Source organism: Lissotriton helveticus, chromosome 1_1 (genome assembly GCF_964261635.1).
Source record: "Lissotriton helveticus chromosome 1_1, aLisHel1.1, whole genome shotgun sequence".
NCBI classification, from domain to species: Eukaryota; Metazoa; Chordata; class Amphibia; order Caudata; family Salamandridae; genus Lissotriton; species Lissotriton helveticus.
In genome coordinates, this window is record NC_136057.1 from 216,385,847 (window position 1) to 216,400,197 (window position 14,351).

The 14,351-nt window shown below is 37.2% G+C and overlaps 14 non-coding genes across 14 annotated transcripts; all 14 read left to right on the forward strand.

Moving 5' to 3' along the window:
- Positions 1 to 443: 443 nt before the first annotated feature.
- Positions 444 to 534, forward strand: TRNAR-UCU (transfer RNA arginine (anticodon UCU)). Its single transcript is given in 2 exon segments — positions 444 to 480; positions 499 to 534. It is a non-coding gene; the product is annotated as a tRNA-Arg (tRNA).
- Positions 535 to 2,452: 1,918 nt separating this feature from the next.
- Positions 2,453 to 2,543, forward strand: TRNAR-UCU (transfer RNA arginine (anticodon UCU)). The gene is given in 2 exon segments: positions 2,453 to 2,489; positions 2,508 to 2,543. It is a non-coding gene; the product is annotated as a tRNA-Arg (tRNA).
- A 1,519-nt stretch (positions 2,544 to 4,062) lies between these two features.
- Positions 4,063 to 4,135, forward strand: TRNAK-UUU (transfer RNA lysine (anticodon UUU)). The gene has a single exon. It is a non-coding gene; the product is annotated as a tRNA-Lys (tRNA).
- Positions 4,136 to 4,461: 326 nt separating this feature from the next.
- TRNAR-UCU (transfer RNA arginine (anticodon UCU)) lies at positions 4,462 to 4,552 on the forward strand. Its single transcript is given in 2 exon segments — positions 4,462 to 4,498; positions 4,517 to 4,552. It is a non-coding gene; the product is annotated as a tRNA-Arg (tRNA).
- Positions 4,553 to 6,070: 1,518 nt separating this feature from the next.
- On the forward strand, positions 6,071 to 6,143 carry TRNAK-UUU (transfer RNA lysine (anticodon UUU)). Its single transcript has one exon. It is a non-coding gene; the product is annotated as a tRNA-Lys (tRNA).
- Positions 6,144 to 6,469: 326 nt separating this feature from the next.
- On the forward strand, positions 6,470 to 6,560 carry TRNAR-UCU (transfer RNA arginine (anticodon UCU)). The gene is given in 2 exon segments: positions 6,470 to 6,506; positions 6,525 to 6,560. It is a non-coding gene; the product is annotated as a tRNA-Arg (tRNA).
- Positions 6,561 to 7,005: 445 nt separating this feature from the next.
- On the forward strand, positions 7,006 to 7,078 carry TRNAI-UAU (transfer RNA isoleucine (anticodon UAU)). Its single transcript has one exon. It is a non-coding gene; the product is annotated as a tRNA-Ile (tRNA).
- Positions 7,079 to 8,078: 1,000 nt separating this feature from the next.
- Positions 8,079 to 8,151, forward strand: TRNAK-UUU (transfer RNA lysine (anticodon UUU)). Its single transcript has one exon. It is a non-coding gene; the product is annotated as a tRNA-Lys (tRNA).
- Positions 8,152 to 8,477: 326 nt separating this feature from the next.
- On the forward strand, positions 8,478 to 8,568 carry TRNAR-UCU (transfer RNA arginine (anticodon UCU)). The gene is given in 2 exon segments: positions 8,478 to 8,514; positions 8,533 to 8,568. It is a non-coding gene; the product is annotated as a tRNA-Arg (tRNA).
- A 1,518-nt stretch (positions 8,569 to 10,086) lies between these two features.
- TRNAK-UUU (transfer RNA lysine (anticodon UUU)) lies at positions 10,087 to 10,159 on the forward strand. Its single transcript has one exon. It is a non-coding gene; the product is annotated as a tRNA-Lys (tRNA).
- A 326-nt stretch (positions 10,160 to 10,485) lies between these two features.
- On the forward strand, positions 10,486 to 10,576 carry TRNAR-UCU (transfer RNA arginine (anticodon UCU)). The gene is given in 2 exon segments: positions 10,486 to 10,522; positions 10,541 to 10,576. It is a non-coding gene; the product is annotated as a tRNA-Arg (tRNA).
- A 1,518-nt stretch (positions 10,577 to 12,094) lies between these two features.
- Positions 12,095 to 12,167, forward strand: TRNAK-UUU (transfer RNA lysine (anticodon UUU)). The gene has a single exon. It is a non-coding gene; the product is annotated as a tRNA-Lys (tRNA).
- Positions 12,168 to 12,493: 326 nt separating this feature from the next.
- Positions 12,494 to 12,583, forward strand: TRNAR-UCU (transfer RNA arginine (anticodon UCU)). The gene is given in 2 exon segments: positions 12,494 to 12,530; positions 12,548 to 12,583. It is a non-coding gene; the product is annotated as a tRNA-Arg (tRNA).
- Positions 12,584 to 14,101: 1,518 nt separating this feature from the next.
- TRNAK-UUU (transfer RNA lysine (anticodon UUU)) lies at positions 14,102 to 14,174 on the forward strand. The gene has a single exon. It is a non-coding gene; the product is annotated as a tRNA-Lys (tRNA).
- Positions 14,175 to 14,351: the final 177 nt, after the last annotated feature.

Consider the following 14,351-nt stretch of genomic DNA (forward strand, 5'->3'; position numbering starts at 1 on the left):
ACGTCCACATTTGTTTAGCTGATTTTAAGACAGAGTATAGCAGAGCCTGGATAGATCAGTCGGTAGAGCATCAGACTTTTAATCTGAGGAACCAGGGTTCAAGTCCCTGTTCAGGCGGGTGCTTCCATTAAAGAAAAATTACTCTAATTGGATGCTCTTTTTGTGTTCCCCTGCATGACGAATAAGATATTCCATTACTAAAATTGCAAAAACGTCTTTCATGGAGTTGTGAAATGCACATCTGCCTCATATATCATGTGCCATTTGACTAAACTTAAGTCGTACGTAGATTTACCTAAGGTATCATGTAACTTGAGACGGTGAATATAATTTCCCAATTCAATATTCAAAATAAATCCATGGTTATAGTATCAAATGAACTTTATAAAGCTGATCAACATTATTTCATTTCAGAATATCTCTGCACCTCATCAGAGCGTATTAGCTCTGTGGCGCAATGGATAGCGCATTGGACTTCTAGGTGAATGAAAAAAAGATATTCAAAGGTTGTGGGTTCGAATCCCACCAGAGTCAGTTTTATCCCTATTTATTTCATAACTGTTTAAAAGAGTAATAAACAGTGCATGCATGCTTCTGCTTCACCAAAAAGGGCAGTGAAAGGAAGTCTATTTTAAATAGATACTATTCAAGTTACGCAATCTTTGCAGAAGAGGAAATTGGCAGCTGTACTTATGAAAATGTAATTTACTCAGAAGTAAGATTTTGGGCCCTTCCTTAATTTTACAATGTCAATAAAAACATATGAATTCTAAGTCAGCAAAAAAAATGAGATAGTAGCAATTTCAGGACTTACAATAAGGTAAAATTTACTGAAGAGATTTCAAATGCTTGAAGTACCAATTCATTATTATATTCCGCGTATTCAGTACTTAATACCGGCAACCATCTTAAGAAACGTAGTGATAGTTGGGACACTTCCAAATGTTGATAAGGTCATTTTGTGGAGCGACCTGTCCGAGCCTGGATAGCTCAGTCGGGAGAGCATCAGACTTTTAATCTGAGGGCCCAGGGTTCTAGTCCCTGTTCAGGCGGCTTGGTTAAAGAAAAGGTATATCAATTGCATACTCTTTTCAGGATCCAATGAATGGGGAGTCCTATTAGAGATGTTTCAAAAAAGTCTTAATCAAGTCATTACATACCCATCTGTCTTCTACATTCTTTGACAAGGGTTAAGAAGACTTACCCAAACTGTATCATGTAGTTTGTTGATTATCTTTTACCCAATTCAATGTTCAAAATGTAAGGTAGTGTCCGATTAACTTGATAAAGTTGGTCAACAGCTGATAGGTCATCTTTTTATTTGTGAATCTCTGATCACCGTTTTGAATCAGGTCGGATCTCTAGTGCAATGGATAGCGGCTTGGAGTCCTAGACGAATGTAGCAAAAGCATTCAAAGGCTTTGTGTTCAAACACCAGCTGGGTCAATTTTATCCCTCCTCTTATTTTATAACTAATTGAAACAGTAACAAGCAATGCCTGCGTCTGCATCACCAGAAACATTTACCAAAATGGCAGTGAAAGAAAGTCTACTTAAACAGAGACTGTTTGCTTTGAAAACATTGCATAATCTATGCCCAAGAGGAAATTCCCAAAGAAACTGCTGAAAATGTATGTAATTTAGTAGGTAGTAATAGTATTTGGCACTTTATTGATTTCACAAGGTCATTTTAGACACATGATTTCTAAGTCAGCCGAAAATGAGATAGTACAAATTTAAGGATTTAAAATGGATTACGTGTGCTGCTGAAATTTCAAATGCTTAACACCTTCAATGCTACAGGAGATTTTCCTCCTGTGCTGAATGATCTGTAAATCCATTGTTCATGACGAGCTCAGCTCGTCATAAGCACACGACAAGTGTACTGCACGACGAGCTGAGCTCGTCATGAGCATGGAAGGGGTTAAAACATCAATTTGTTATTAAACTCTACAAATTTGATTGCTAATATATGTAACCATATTAATACACAGAGTGTAGGTCAGTGTACGTCCACATTTGTTTAGCTGATTTTAAGACAGAGTATAGCAGAGCCTGGATAGCTCAGTCGGTAGAGCATCAGACGTTTAATCTGAGGGTCCAGGGTTCAAGTCCCTGTTCAGGCGGTTGCTTCCTTTAAAGAAAAATTACTCTAATTGGATGCTCTTTTTGTGTTCCCCTGCATGACGAATAAGATATTCCATTACTAAAATTGCAAAAACGTCTTTCATGGAGTTGTGAAATGCACATCTGCCTCATATATCATGTGCCATTTGACTAAACTTAAGTCGTACGTAGACTTACCTAAGGTATCATGTAACTTGAGACGGTGAATATAATTTCCCCAATTCAATATTCCAAATAAATCCATGGTTATAGTATCAAATGAACTTTATAAAGCTGATCAACATTATTTCATTTCAGAATATCTCTGCACCTCATCAGAGTGTATTGGCTCTGTGGCGCAATGGATAGCGCATTGGACTTCTAGGTGAATGTAAAAAAGATATTCAAAGGTTGTGGGTTCGAATCCCACCAGAGTCAGTTTTATCCCTATTTATTTCATAACTGTTTAAAAGAGTAATAAACAGTGCATGCATGCTTCTGCTTCACCAAAAAGGGCAGTGAAAGGAAGTCTATTTTAAATAGATACTATTCAAATTACGCAATCTTTGCAGAAGAGGAAATTGGCAGCTGTACTTATGAAAATGTAATTTACTCAGAAGTAAGATTTTGGGCCCTTCCTTAATTTTACAATGTCAATAAAAACATATGACTTCTAAGTCAGCAAAAAAAATGAGATAGTAGCAATTTCAGGACTTACAATAGGGTTAAATTTACTGAAGAGATTTCAAATGCTTGAAGTACCAATTCATTATTATATTCCGCGTATTCAGTACTTAATACCGGCAACCATCTTAAGAAACGTAGTGATAGTTGGGACACTTCCAAATGTTGATAAGGTCATTTTGTGGAGCGACCTCTCCGAGCCTGGATAGCTCAGTCGGGAGAGCATCAGACTTTTAATCTGAGGGCCCAGGGTTCAAGTCCCTGTTCAGGCGGTTTGGTTAAAGAAAAGGTATATCAATTGCATACTCTTTTCAGGATCCAATGAATGGGGAGTCCTATTAGAGATGTTTCAAAAAAGTCTTAATCAAGTCATTACATACCCATCTGTCTTCTACATTCTTTGACAAGGGTTAAGAAGACTTACCCAAACTGTATCATGTAGTTTGACATGTTGATTATCTTTTACCCAATTCAATGTTCAAAATGTAAGGTAGTGTTCGATTAACTTGATAAAGTTGGTCAACAGCTGATAGGTCATCTTTTTATTTGTGAATCTCTGATCACCGTGTTGAATCAGGTCGGATCTCTAGTGCAATGGATAGCGGCTTGGAGTCCTAGACGAATGTAGCAAAAGCATTCAAAGGCTTTGTGTTCAAACACCAGCTGGGTCAATTTTATCCCTCCTCTTATTTTATAACTAATTGAAACAGTAACAAGCAATGCCTGCGTCTGCATCACCAGAAACATTTACCAACATGGCAGTGAAAGAAAGTCTACTTAAACAGAGACTGTTTGCTTTGAAAACATTGCATAATCTATGCCCAAGAGGAAATTCCCAAAGATACTGCTGATAATGTAATTTAGTAGGTAGTAATAGTATTTGGCACTTTATTGATTTCACAATGTCATTTTAGACACATGATTTCTAAGTCAGCCGAAAATGAGATAGTCCAAATTTCAGGATTTAAAATGGATTACGTGTGCTGCTGAAATTTCAAATGCTTAACACCTTCAATGCTACAGGAGATATTCTTCCTGTGCTGAATGATCTGTAAATCCATTGTTCATGACGAGCTCAGCTCGTCATAAGCACACGACAAGTGTACTGCACGACGAGCTGAGCTCGTCATGAGCATGGAAGGGGTTAAAACATCAATTTGTTATTAAACTCTACAAATTTGATTGCTAATGTATGTAACCATATTAATACACAGAGTGTAGGTCAGTGTACGTCCACATTTGTTTAGCTGATTTTAAGACAGAGTATAGCAGAGCCTGGATAGCTCAGTCGGTAGAGCATCAGACTTTTAATCTGAGGAACCAGGGTTCAAGTCCCTGTTCAGGCGGGTGCTTCCTTTAAAGAAAAATTACTCTAATTGGATGCTCTTTTTGTGTTCCCCTGCATGACGAATAAGATATTCCATTACTAAAATTGCAAAAACGTCTTTCATGGAGTTGTGAAATGCACATCTGCCTCATATATCATGTGCCATTTGACTAAACTTAAGTCGTACGTAGATTTACCTAAGGTATCATGTAACTTGAGACGGTGAATATAATTTCCCAATTCAATATTCAAAATAAATCCATGGTTATAGTATCAAATGAACTTTATAAAGCTGATCAACATTATTTCATTTCAGAATATCGCTGCACCTCATCAGAGCGTATTGGCTCTGTGGCGCAATGGATAGCGCATTGGACTTCTAGGTGAATGAAAAAAAGATATTCAAAGGTTGTGGGTTCGAATCCCACCAGAGTCAGTTTTATCCCTATTTATTTCATAACTGTTTAAAAGAGTAATAAACAGTGCATGCATGCTTCTGCTTCACCAAAAAGGGCAGTGAAAGGAAGTCTATTTTAAATAGATACTATTCAAGTTACGCAATCTTTGCAGAAGAGGAAATTGGCAGCTGTACTTATGAAAATGTAATTTACTCAGAAGTAAGATTTTGGGCCCTTCCTTAATTTTACAATGTCAATAAAAACATATGAATTCTAAGTCAGCAAAAAAAATGAGATAGTAGCAATTTCAGGACTTACAATAAGGTTAAATTTACTGAAGAGATTTCAAATGCTTGAAGTACCAATTCATTATTATATTCCGCGTATTCAGTACTTAATACCGGCAACCATCTTAAGAAACGTAGTGATAGTTGGGACATTTCCAAATGTTGATAAGGTCATTTTGTGGAGCAACCTGTCCGAGCCTGGATAGCTCAGTCGGGATAGCATCAGACTTTTAATCTGAGGGCCCAGGGTTCTAGTCCCTGTTCAGGCGGCTTGGTTAAAGAAAAGGTATATCAATTGCATACTCTTTTCAGGATCCAATGAATGGGGAGTCCTATTAGAGATGTTTCAAAAAAGTCTTAATCAAGTCATTACATACCCATCTGTCTTCTACATTCTTTGACAAGGGTTAAGAAGACTTACCCAAACTGTATCATGTAGTTTGTTGATTATCTTTTACCCAATTCAATGTTCAAAATGTAAGGTAGTGTCCGATTAACTTGATAAAGTTGGTCAACAGCTGATAGGTCATCTTTTTATTTGTGAATCTCTGATCACCGTGTTGAATCAGGTCGGATCTCTAGTGCAATGGATAGCGGCTTGGAGTCCTAGACGAATGTAGCAAAAGCATTCAAAGGCTTTGTGTTCAAACACCAGCTGGGTCAATTTTATCCCTCCTCTTATTTTATAACTAATTGAAACAGTAACAAGCAATGCCTGCGTCTGCATCACCAGAAACATTTACCAAAATGGCAGTGAAAGAAAGTCTACTTAAACAGAGACTGTTTGCTTTGAAAACATTGCATAATCTATGCCCAAGAGGAAATTCCCAAAGATACTGCTAAAAATGTATGTAATTTAGTAGGTAGTAATAGTATTTGGCACTTTATTGATTTCACAATGTCATTTTAGACACATGATTTCTAAGTCAGCCGAAAATGAGATAGTCCAAATTTCAGGATTTAAAATGGATTACGTGTGCTGCTGAAATTTCAAATGCTTAACACCTTCAATGCTACAGGAGATTTTCCTCCTGTGCTGAATGATCTGTAAATCCATTGTTCATGACGAGCTCAGCTCGTCATAAGCACACGACAAGTGTACTGCACGACGAGCTGAGCTCGTCATGAGCATGGAAGGGGTTAAAACATCAATTTGTTATTAAACTCTACAAATTTGATTGCTAATGTATGTAACCATATTAATACACAGAGTGTAGGTCAGTGTACGTCCACATTTGTTTAGCTGATTTTAAGACAGAGTATAGCAGAGCCTGGATAGCTCAGTCGGTAGAGCATCAGACTTTTAATCTGAGGAACCAGGGTTCAAGTCCCTGTTCAGGCGGGTGCTTCCATTAAAGAAAAATTACTCTAATTGGATGCTCTTTTTGTGTTCCCCTGCATGACGAATAAGATATTCCATTACTAAAATTGCAAAAACGTCTTTCATGGAGTTGTGAAATGCACATCTGCCTCATATATCATGTGCCATTTGACTAAACTTAAGTCGTACGTAGATTTACCTAAGGTATCATGTAACTTGAGACGGTGAATATAATTTCCCAATTCAATATTCAAAATAAATCCATGGTTATAGTATCAAATGAACTTTATAAAGCTGATCAACATTATTTCATTTCAGAATATCTCTGCACCTCATCAGAGCGTATTGGCTCTGTGGCGCAATGGATAGCGCATTGGACTTCTAGGTGAATGAAAAAAAGATATTCAAAGGTTGTGGGTTCGAATCCCACCAGAGTCAGTTTTATCCCTATTTATTTCATAACTGTTTAAAAGAGTAATAAACAGTGCATGCATGCTTCTGCTTCACCAAAAAGGGCAGTGAAAGGAAGTCTATTTTAAATAGATACTATTCAAGTTACGCAATCTTTGCAGAAGAGGAAATTGGCAGCTGTACTTATGAAAATGTAATTTACTCAGAAGTAAGATTTTGGGCCCTTCCTTAATTTTACAATGTCAATAAAAACATATGAATTCTAAGTCAGCAAAAAAAATGAGATAGTAGCAATTTCAGGACTTACAATAAGGTTAAATTTACTGAAGAGATTTCAAATGCTTGAAGTACCAATTCATTATTATATTCCGCGTATTCAGTACTTAATACCGGCAACCATCTTAAGAAACGTAGTGATAGTTGGGACACTTCCAAATGTTGATAAGGTCATTTTGTGGAGCGGCCTCTCCGAGCCTGGATAGCTCAGTCGGGAGAGCATCAGTCTTATAATCTGAGGGCCCAGGGTTCAAGTCCCTGTTCAGGCGGCTTGGTTAAAGAAAAGGTATATCAATTGCATACTCTTTTCAGGATCCAATGAATGGGGAGTCCTATTAGAGATGTTTCAAAAAAGTCTTAATCAAGTCATTACATACCCATATGTCTTCTACATTCTTTGACAAGGGTTAAGAAGACTTACCCAAACTGTATCATGTAGTTTGTTGATTATCTTTTACCCAATTCAATGTTCAAAATGTAAGGTAGTGTCCGATTAACTTGATAAAGTTGGTCAACAGCTGATAGGTCATCTTTTTATTTGTGAATCTCTGATCACCGTGTTGAATCAGGTCGGATCTCTAGTGCAATGGATAGCGGCTTGGAGTCCTAGACGAATGTAGCAAAAGCATTCAAAGGCTTTGTGTTCAAACACCAGCTGGGTCAATTTTATCCCTCCTCTTATTTTATAACTAATTGAAACAGTAACAAGCAATGCCTGCGTCTGCATCACCAGAAACATTTACCAAAATGGCAGTGAAAGAAAGTCTACTTAAACAGAGACTGTTTGCTTTGAAAACATTGCATAATCTATGCCCAAGAGGAAATTCCCAAAGAAACTGCTGAAAATGTATGTAATTTAGTAGGTAGTAATAGTATTTGGCACTTTATTGATTTCACAAGGTCATTTTAGACACATGATTTCTAAGTCAGCCGAAAATGAGATAGTCCAAATTTCAGGATTTAAAATGGATTACGTGTGCTGCTGAAATTTCAAATGCTTAACACCTTCAATGCTACAGGAGATTTTCCTCCTGTGCTGAATGATCTGTAAATCCATTGTTCATGAAGAGCTCAGCTCGTCATAAGCACACGACAAGTGTACTGCACGACGAGCTGAGCTCGTCATGAGCATGGAAGGGGTTAAAACATCAATTTGTTATTAAACTCTACAAATTTGATTGCTAATGTATGTAACCATATTAATACACAGAGTGTAGGTCAGTGTACGTCCACATTTGTTTAGCTGATTTTAAGACAGAGTATAGCAGAGCCTGGATAGCTCAGTCGGTAGAGCATCAGACTTTTAATCTGAGGAACCAGGGTTCAAGTCCCTGTTCAGGCGGGTGCTTCCATTAAAGAAAAATTACTCTAATTGGATGCTCTTTTTGTGTTCCCCTGCATGACGAATAAGATATTCCATTACTAAAATTGCAAAAACGTCTTTCATGGAGTTGTGAAATGCACATCTGCCTCATATATCATGTGCCATTTGACTAAACTTAAGTCGTACGTAGATTTACCTAAGGTATCATGTAACTTGAGACGGTGAATATAATTTCCCAATTCAATATTCAAAATAAATCCATGGTTATAGTATCAAATGAACTTTATAAAGCTGATCAACATTATTTCATTTCAGAATATCTCTGCACCTCATCAGAGCGTATTGGCTCTGTGGCGCAATGGATAGCGCATTGGACTTCTAGGTGAATGAAAAAAAGATATTCAAAGGTTGTGGGTTCGAATCCCACCAGAGTCAGTTTTATCCCTATTTATTTCATAACTGTTTAAAAGAGTAATCAACAGTGCATGCATGCTTCTGCTTCACCAAAAAGGGCAGTGAAAGGAAGTCTATTTTAAATAGATACTATTCAAGTTACGCAATCTTTGCAGAAGAGGAAATTGGCAGCTGTACTTATGAAAATGTAATTTACTCAGAAGTAAGATTTTGGGCCCTTCCTTAATTTTACAATGTCAATAAAAACATATGAATTCTAAGTCAGCAAAAAAAATGAGATAGTAGCAATTTCAGGACTTACAATAAGGTTAAATTTACTGAAGAGATTTCAAATGCTTGAAGTACCAATTCATTATTATATTCCGCGTATTCAGTACTTAATACCGGCAACCATCTTAAGAAACGTAGTGATAGTTGGGACACTTCCAAATGTTGATAAGGTCATTTTGTGGAGCGACCTGTCCGAGCCTGGATAGCTCAGTCGGGAGAGCATCAGACTTTTAATCTGAGGGCCCAGGGTTCTAGTCCCTGTTCAGGCGGCTTGGTTAAAGAAAAGGTATATCAATTGCATACTCTTTTCAGGATCCAATGAATGGGGAGTCCGATTAGAGATGTTTCAAAAAAGTCTTAATCAAGTCATTACATACCCATCTGTCTTCTACATTCTTTGACAAGGGTTAAGAAGACTTACCCAAACTGTATCATGTAGTTTGTTGATTATCTTTTACCCAATTCAATGTTCAAAATGTAAGGTAGTGTCCGATTAACTTGATAAAGTTGGTCAACAGCTGATAGGTCATCTTTTTATTTGTGAATCTCTGATCACCGTGTTGAATCAGGTCGGATCTCTAGTGCAATGGATAGCGGCTTGGAGTCCTAGACGAATGTAGCAAAAGCATTCAAAGGCTTTGTGTTCAAACACCAGCTGGGTCAATTTTATCCCTCCTCTTATTTTATAACTAATTGAAACAGTAACAAGCAATGCCTGCGTCTGCATCACCAGAAACATTTACCAAAATGGCAGTGAAAGAAAGTCTACTTAAACAGAGAATGTTTGCTTTGAAAACATTGCATAATCTATGCCCAAGAGGAAATTCCCAAAGAAACTGCTGAAAATGTATGTAATTTAGTAGGTAGTAATAGTATTTGGCACTTTATTGATTTCACAAGGTCATTTTAGACACATGATTTCTAAGTCAGCCGAAAATGAGATAGTCCAAATTTCAGGATTTAAAATGGATTACGTGTGCTGCTGAAATTTCAAATGCTTAACACCTTCAATGCTACAGGAGATTTTCCTCCTGTGCTGAATGATCTGTAAATCCATTGTTCATGAAGAGCTCAGCTCGTCATAAGCACACGACAAGTGTACTGCACGACGAGCTGAGCTCGTCATGAGCATGGAAGGGGTTAAAACATCAATTTGTTATTAAACTCTACAAATTTGATTGCTAATGTATGTAACCATATTAATACACAGAGTGTAGGTCAGTGTACGTCCACATTTGTTTAGCTGATTTTAAGACAGAGTATAGCAGAGCCTGGATAGCTCAGTCGGTAGAGCATCAGACTTTTAATCTGAGGAACCAGGGTTCAAGTCCCTGTTCAGGCGGGTGCTTCCATTAAAGAAAAATTACTCTAATTGGATGCTCTTTTTGTGTTCCCCTGCATGACGAATAAGATATTCCATTACTAAAATTGCAAAAACGTCTTTCATGGAGTTGTGAAATGCACATCTGCCTCATATATCATGTGCCATTTGACTAAACTTAAGTCGTACGTAGATTTACCTAAGGTATCATGTAACTTGAGACGGTGAATATAATTTCCCAATTCAATATTCAAAATAAATCCATGGTTATAGTATCAAATGAACTTTATAAAGCTGATCAACATTATTTCATTTCAGAATATCTCTGCACCTCATCAGAGCGTATTGGCTCTGTGGCGCAATGGATAGCGCATTGGACTTCTAGGTGAATGAAAAAAAGATATTCAAAGGTTGTGGGTTCGAATCCCACCAGAGTCAGTTTTATCCCTATTTATTTCATAACTGTTTAAAAGAGTAATAAACAGTGCATGCATGCTTCTGCTTCACCAAAAAGGGCAGTGAAAGGAAGTCTATTTTAAATAGATACTATTCAAGTTACGCAATCTTTGCAGAAGAGGAAATTGGCAGCTGTACTTATGAAAATGTAATTTACTCAGAAGTAAGATTTTGGGCCCTTCCTTAATTTTACAATGTCAATAAAAACATATGAATTCTAAGTCAGCAAAAAAAATGAGATAGTAGCAATTTCAGGACTTACAATAAGGTTAAATTTACTGAAGAGATTTCAAATGCTTGAAGTACCAATTCATTATTATATTCCGCGTATTCAGTACTTAATACCGGCAACCATCTTAAGAAACGTAGTGATAGTTGGGACACTTCCAAATGTTGATAAGGTCATTTTGTGGAGCGACCTGTCCGAGCCTGGATAGCTCAGTCGGGAGAGCATCAGACTTTTAATCTGAGGGCCCAGGGTTCTAGTCCCTGTTCAGGCGGCTTGGTTAAAGAAAAGGTATATCAATTGCATACTCTTTTCAGGATCCAATGAATGGGGAGTACGATTAGAGATGTTTCAAAAAAGTCTTAATCAAGTCATTACATACCCATCTGTCTTCTACATTCTTTGACAAGGGTTAAGAAGACTTACCCAAACTGTATCATGTAGTTTGTTGATTATCTTTTACCCAATTCAATGTTCAAAATGTAAGGTAGTGTCCGATTAACTTGATAAAGTTGGTCAACAGCTGATAGGTCATCTTTTTATTTGTGAATCTCTGATCACCGTGTTGAATCAGGTCGGATCTCTAGTGCAATGGATAGCGGCTTGGAGTCCTAGACGAATGTAGCAAAAGCATTCAAAGGCTTTGTGTTCAAACACCAGCTGGGTCAATTTTATCCCTCCTCTTATTTTATAACTAATTGAAACAGTAACAAGCAATGCCTGCGTCTGCATCACCAGAAACATTTACCAAAATGGCAGTGAAAGAAAGTCTACTTAAACAGAGAATGTTTGCTTTGAAAACATTGCATAATCTATGCCCAAGAGGAAATTCCCAAAGAAACTGCTGAAAATGTATGTAATTTAGTAGGTAGTAATAGTATTTGGCACTTTATTGATTTCACAAGGTCATTTTAGACACATGATTTCTAAGTCAGCCGAAAATGAGATAGTCCAAATTTCAGGATTTAAAATGGATTACGTGTGCTGCTGAAATTTCAAATGCTTAACACCTTCAATGCTACAGGAGATTTTCCTCCTGTGCTGAATGATCTGTAAATCCATTGTTCATGAAGAGCTCAGCTCGTCATAAGCACACGACAAGTGTATTGCACGACGAGCTGAGCTCGTCATGAGCATGGAAGGGGTTAAAACATCAATTTGTTATTAAACTCTACAAATTTGATTGCTAATGTATGTAACCATATTAATACACAGAGTGTAGGTCAGTGTACGTCCACATTTGTTTAGCTGATTTTAAGACAGAGTATAGCAGAGCCTGGATAGCTCAGTCGGTAGAGCATCAGACTTTTAATCTGAGGAACCAGGGTTCAAGTCCCTGTTCAGGCGGGTGCTTCCATTAAAGAAAAATTACTCTAATTGGATGCTCTTTTTGTGTTCCCCTGCATGACGAATAAGATATTCCATTACTAAAATTGCAAAAACGTCTTTCATGGAGTTGTGAAATGCACATCTGCCTCATATATCATGTGCCATTTGACTAAACTTAAGTCGTACGTAGATTTACCTAAGGTATCATGTAACTTGAGACGGTGAATATAATTTCCCAATTCAATATTCAAAATAAATCCATGGTTATAGTATCAAATGAACTTTATAAAGCTGATCAACATTATTTCATTTCAGAATATCTCTGCACCTCATCAGAGCGTATTGGCTCTGTGGCGCAATGGATAGCGCATTGGACTTCTAGGTGAATGAAAAAAGATATTCAAAGGTTGTGGGTTCGAATCCCACCAGAGTCAGTTTTATCCCTATTTATTTCATAACTGTTTAAAAGAGTAATAAACAGTGCATGCATGCTTCTGCTTCACCAAAAAGGGCAGTGAAAGGAAGTCTATTTTAAATAGATACTATTCAAGTTACGCAATCTTTGCAGAAGAGGAAATTGGCAGCTGTACTTATGAAAATGTAATTTACTCAGAAGTAAGATTTTGGGCCCTTCCTTAATTTTACAATGTCAATAAAAACATATGAATTCTAAGTCAGCAAAAAAAATGAGATAGTAGCAATTTCAGGACTTACAATAAGGTTAAATTTACTGAAGAGATTTCAAATGCTTGAAGTACCAATTCATTATTATATTCCGCGTATTCAGTACTTAATACCGGCAACCATCTTAAGAAACGTAGTGATAGTTGGGACACTTCCAAATGTTGATAAGGTCATTTTGTGGAGCGACCTGTCCGAGCCTGGATAGCTCAGTCGGGAGAGCATCAGACTTTTAATCTGAGGGCCCAGGGTTCTAGTCCCTGTTCAGGCGGCTTGGTTAAAGAAAAGGTATATCAATTGCATACTCTTTTCAGGATCCAATGAATGGGGAGTCCGATTAGAGATGTTTCAAAAAAGTCTTAATCAAGTCATTACATACCCATCTGTCTTCTACATTCTTTGACAAGGGTTAAGAAGACTTACCCAAACTGTATCATGTAGTTTGTTGATTATCTTTTACCAAATTCAATGTTCAAAATGTAAGGTAGTGTCCGATTAACTTGATAAAGTTGGTCAACAGCTGATAGGTCATCTTTTTATTTGTGAATCTCTGATCACCGTGTTGAATCAGGTCGGATCTCTAGTGCAATGGATAGCGGCTTGGAGTCCTAGACGAATGTAGCAAAAGCATTCAAAGGCTTTGTGTTCAAACACCAGCTGGGTCAATTTTATCCCTCCTCTTATTTTATAACTAATTGAAACAGTAACAAGCAATGCCTGCGTCTGCATCACCAGAAACATTTACCAAAATGGCAGTGAAAGAAAGTCTACTTAAACAGAGAATGTTTGCTTTGAAAACATTGCATAATCTATGCCCAAGAGGAAATTCCCAAAGAAACTGCTGAAAATGTATGTAATTTAGTAGGTAGTAATAGTATTTGGCACTTTATTGATTTCACAAGGTCATTTTAGACACATGATTTCTAAGTCAGCCGAAAATGAGATAGTCCAAATTTCAGGATTTAAAATGGATTACGTGTGCTGCTGAAATTTCAAATGCTTAACACCTTCAATGCTACAGGAGATTTTCCTCCTGTGCTGAATGATCTGTAAATCCATTGTTCATGAAGAGCTCAGCTCGTCATAAGCACACGACAAGTGTACTGCACGACGAGCTGAGCTCGTCATGAGCATGGAAGGGGTTAAAACATCAATTTGTTATTAAACTCTACAAATTTGATTGCTAATGTATGTAACCATATTAATACACAGAGTGTAGGTCAGTGTACGTCCACATTTGTTTAGCTGATTTTAAGACAGAGTATAGCAGAGCCTGGATAGCTCAGTCGGTAGAGCATCAGACTTTTAATCTGAGGAACCAGGGTTCAAGTCCCTGTTCAGGCGGGTGCTTCCATTAAAGAAAAATTACTCTAATTGGATGCTCTTTTTGTGTTCCCCTGCATGACGAATAAGATATTCCATTACTAAAATTGCAAAAACGTCTTTCATGGAGTTGTGAAATGCACATCTGCCTCATATATCATGTGCCATTTGACTAAACTTAAGTCGTACGTAGATTTA